General features: G+C 42.4%; 1 long non-coding RNA gene across 1 annotated transcript in view; it reads left to right on the top strand.

Annotated features, from left to right (window-relative positions):
* The window catches only part of LOC143037450 (uncharacterized), a 133207-nt gene that overhangs the window by 5688 nt on the left and 122519 nt on the right, over window positions 1-5000 (top strand). The gene's annotated exons all lie outside the window — the stretch shown is intronic.

Genomic DNA, 5000 nt, shown 5'->3' with positions numbered 1-5000 from the left:
TATATAATATATATATATGTGTGTGTGTGTGTGTGCGTGCGTGCGTGTTTGTATACGTGCGTTTGTCTTAATTTAAGGATATATATTTACCTGTACATACAATATATACATATATTTGTATACATACATATACACATACACACACACATATATATATGACCTGAGCTCTCATCTGGGCAGGCAATAGCTGCAGATCATGATTTTAACAAACATATGATCCAAGACTATGGTGAACCACCCACAAACACACACACGCACACTATATATGTATATATATATATGTGCGTGTGTGTGTGTATATATGTATATATATATATATATATATATATATATATATATATATATATATATATATAGTATAAATATATTGAGACATTCTAACAAGCTGAAATGTGTGGAAAGAGGAAAGACAGGAGTCTTAATCCAAGTTCTATTCTTGACTAATTTCGCTACAAGCTTGTAGTGAAACTAATCAAGAATAAAACTTGGTTTAAGACACCAGTCTTTCCTCTCCCCACCCTTTTTGTATATACATACATATATATAGATTGTATGTATGTATATCTGTAAGAACCTTACTTCACCGTGGGATGCAAATGCAAGAAAAAACACAAGTAAACAGTAGATGGTAAGATATTTTGTGTATTACATCTTGAGACCAACAATACAATTTTTTTTTTTTTTTTGTATTCTTTTTCTGAAATTGTAAAACAAAATATCTTAGTGATTTTGCCTATTGCTTGTATATATGCACATATATATATATATATATATATATATATATATAAAAATATATATGTATATATAAATATATTAAAAATATATATATATATATATATAAATATATATGTATATATATATATATATATACACACACACACACACACACACACACACACACACACACACGTAACCCACATTAAACCTGGGCATATACATAGATGGGGCTTCGCGGGGGATAAATAGGTTTTTGTAAGAAGGTTGTGGGAATACTCAGGTCTTATCCTAGAGCAGGCTGTAGGAAGAGGGCAGCAGGCTGGCAATATACAAGTTGGTTGGGTGGGCGTGGGCGGGCGTGGCCTGGGCGTCACCGGCGGGTCGGGTGGGCGGACGTGGTGGTCCTGCGCACGCACGCCCACTGGAGAACTATGTTAGTCACGCCCGACGGGGAAAAAAATCGTGGGAAATTTATAGAATTTTTGGGCCATAGAATTTTTCCCGAGAAGGATAAAAAAAAAAAAAAAAACGTGTTATAGGCAACTTCGCGTCTTTCAGAGCAGCATGGATTAAATACTACTCTGGATGTGCAGGATGAAGAGGGAGGAAGTGGGGGGAAGGACTTGGAGGTGGGGTAGATGTGTGGGGGTGAGAGACAACGTAGTGGCCAGCCCAAATCATCAAAGAAGTCGATCTGAACAAGCGACTCACCCTCCAGTACTTCGGCACCTGAAGAGAGGAAGAGCGGAGTATCCAGACAGGAATCCGGCTAGACGGAGGAAGGTAACGAGAACATGGATCCCTCTTAAGGTCGTCGTGCCCTGCTTGGTGGATGGGTGGGTGTGGGTGGGTGGCAAGGGGCACAGCGGAACAGCTTGCAACGACGCATGCTCCCTCCGCCACTCTCGAAGACAGCAGCGGCAGTAGTACCAGGCGAAGGAGAAGAAAGAGTAGGAGGAGGGAGTGGAAGGGAGGAGGAGGAGAAAGAGTAGTAAGAGGAGGGGGTGGAGAAAAGGAGGAGGAGGAGGAGGAGGAGGAGGAGGACGACGACAGCCACACGGGGACGCGCGCCTTTCAATCCTTACCCACGCGTAGACCCTCCATGCTGTAATGTGCACTGCACCACCAGAGAGGAAGGACTACCTTATAAATCAATATGTATTGCACCATACAGGAGGTTGTGGTGGCGAGTACCCACTTCTGTATACCACCAATTTAGAGAAGCCAAAAGGAAGAGGAGAAATATTGGTCATCGTCCGTCGGGTACAATAGGATATACGTTTTCTTATTTTGGGTAAAAAAAGAAAGAGGGGTGCTGGTGCACTTCAAGAGTTTCTCTAGTGCCTTGAATCTGTTGAGATTACCAAATTATGCGAAATTTAAGTTTTGTCGATCGAATGTAGGTATGAATTCCTACGAACCCCTTGAGATTGTGAGGGAGGACAAAATTTTTGGTGAAACCACTTTTTTTTTTTTTTTTTCCAACAAGACAAATTTCTGAAATTCGATCCCAGTGGAGATTCTTAGATGGTAAGAACCTCTGCATTGCCTTCTTCGGAGATCCTCCCTACGAAAGGCGTCGCAGACGACGATGAACCACGCAGACGCTGGCTCCGTCTGCCGTCGCCGCCGCCTCAGCCACCGAGTTGGTCCGAGCGTTCGCCGTGCCGTCGCGCTGCCGAATAGATGGAGATAGAGACCGAGAGCAGCCAACCGGACCTGGTTGCAAAGTAGTTGTTCGTTCGTCGGTCCAATTGTTCTTTGAGTTTTCCTTTCATCAGTAGCATAGGATAAGAGCCTTTGGGTCTTATATGAGAGTTCTTATCCTTATTCGCATCCTGTCTGTGAATCACCGTCTTTTATACTTTTTTTTTCTAATTTCCCTTGTGATGTGAGTGGTAGATTCGAAATCGGTTGCAGTAAAGACAGAGCAAAAGCAGCATCACTGCTTGAATGAATGGCGAAAATAACTTCTGAAGAAGCTGAATAAAGTAAAAAAAATAACTTAGCGTCGGGTTTGATGCTGCTGCTGCTGCTGACTGGTCTCGTCTAAGTAACGGTTCAACCCCTCCTTCCCCTCCGCCTGCTGCATGCATGGACGGCCATATTGGATCGGAGAAAAACAAAAATTCCGTTCAATTCATAAACAACTCCTGCCCGCGAAAAGGACATGCGCACGCAATGAGGGACCAAACGTGACAGACTGTCATCGCTTCGGTTTAATAATAATTCTCATTATTATTCTCTTCTTTTTAGATATTAGGAACGTAATTTGGAGGAGGGAGTAGGGAGATGGGAGGTACTCTTACTGAATTACGGGTGACGAGGGAGTGTTGTAGTGGATTGGCTAGCATGTTGTAGGGAGAATTGCATTGGGTGGGGACGATAGGGTACGTGCGTGGTGGTTCTAGTTGAGGATTCGAGTGGTAGGTGTATGCATTGTAAATGTGCATTGGCCTCTATTACTTGTTTTGTGGATGCGATAGAGTATACCACCTATTGTGCACGCTGACACTGATCTGTAGAGTTCTGTGCGCATGTGCAATAAACTAGATGCAATGTGCACGTCTTCAGTATACTGAGTGCACGCGTATTAGGCTGTCGTACTTTCTGCGCATGCGCTAGAGTCTTCCATGCTTTGTGCGCATGTCAAAGACTCTACCACGCCTTAAGGGCAGGTACAATTATCCGCCATGCATTGTGAACAACTGATATAGCCTGGCATGCATTATGTGCATGTGCTATAGACTGCCGTGCATACTGGCCACAGGTAGTCTGCCATCCATAAAGTGCATTGGCCATGTGCAATGGACGTCTGCAATGAAATACGCGCATGTCTGGGGAGCATGTGCAGTACTCGTCTATGTGCTGGGCTCATACCCCATAGTCTCAGCATTCTGTACATGAACATTGGCTTTTCACGCTTCGTGTGTACGTTTAAGTAATGAACATTAATGTGTGCATGATCAGATATCCGTCATGCAGGATTCGGTTCTTCCCTTAGACTTTTCGTATGATCTTCACATAGTCAGTAGATTATATATATAGTATCACATCACACGTGTTCAATAGTACAATAGTCTGTGCCTTGGCACATGTGCATGTTACGTAGTTCTCTGCATTTCTGTGTGTAGTGGACTAGTCAGAACATTAGTTTCAGAAATGTCATCGCACCCATAAGTTAAGTCATTGTTGTGCATCGCATTGTGTATTTTGTGTAATACATGTCTAAATGGCCATCAGACATACGGACTCTTGGTCATGCATAGATGCCACATGGACCACGTGGTGGAAGCTGAACAGTTATAAACATTAAGACAGAGACAACATACGATTAGTTAGGCGAGGCTAGGTTACAATAATATGGTCTCCTTTTATCCCTGAAAAATAGAACTGAACTACCCATAAGGCCTTGATGGTTAACCCCATTAGTAACCCCAGATGCCCTGGGACGTGGTCCACGCACCCTAAAGTTGTAATTACAGTATCTGCTCATACAGTACAGAGCAACCTTTATCATATGAGTGCGTATGCCACCCTTCAGCTTTGCCTTCTTCTGCACCTATGAATTTATTCTGACTCAGGCTGTGGCCATCCAAGCAGTAGTCTGTGCCAAACCATTAGCACATGCAGTATTGTGCATTCGTCTTCTTGGCCTGTTTCATATCAAAACCATCTTACGTTTCTCTCTCTCTCTCTCTCTCTCTCTCTCTCTCTCTCTCTCTCTCTCTCTCTCTCTCTCTCTCTCTCTCTCTCTCTCTCTCTCTCTCATAGGACTCGTTAGAGCATCTCAAGATATTATTCCTTTGCCGTCCATATTTTTTGGAGCAAATTTGGATGCAAATGGAATTTCGTCGTGTTGTTGTTAGAACGATCTTATTAGGTTGTTAGAAATAAGCCGAGCTAATTTCGTCAACTCATGCTACAGCAGGAGAGAACTTGTTAGAAAGTATTGCATTTACACAACCTGAGTATAGGTATTTGATGTAAGAAAATTATAGAATAATAAGCTGAGTAAGGAACACGTTTAGGTATAAGGCCTGGTTAATTTTGTTCAGTGATTACAGAACTATGTAGCCAAATTAAACTAGAAAGTTCTGTGACCATTGTTGACATGGCAGCTGAGGACCTGCGAAACTAGAATGGAGTTAGACTTTCTGAATGAACTGAGTTATAAACAAAAAGTCAAATGAAATACTTATTTCGATAGATAAAGCTTGTAGATTCAGACAGATAACGTTTGGAGAGGTTTTGCACACACTGGGGTAGAAGTGTGTCCCCAT

The sequence above is a fragment of the Oratosquilla oratoria genome, chromosome 22, assembly GCF_046742065.1.
Source record: "Oratosquilla oratoria isolate Oo_2021 chromosome 22, ASM4674206v1, whole genome shotgun sequence".
NCBI lineage: Eukaryota > Metazoa > Arthropoda > Malacostraca > Stomatopoda > Squillidae > Oratosquilla > Oratosquilla oratoria.
The sequence above is the reverse complement of the archived record's forward strand: the minus strand, read 5'-3'. Positions and strand labels throughout refer to the sequence as shown.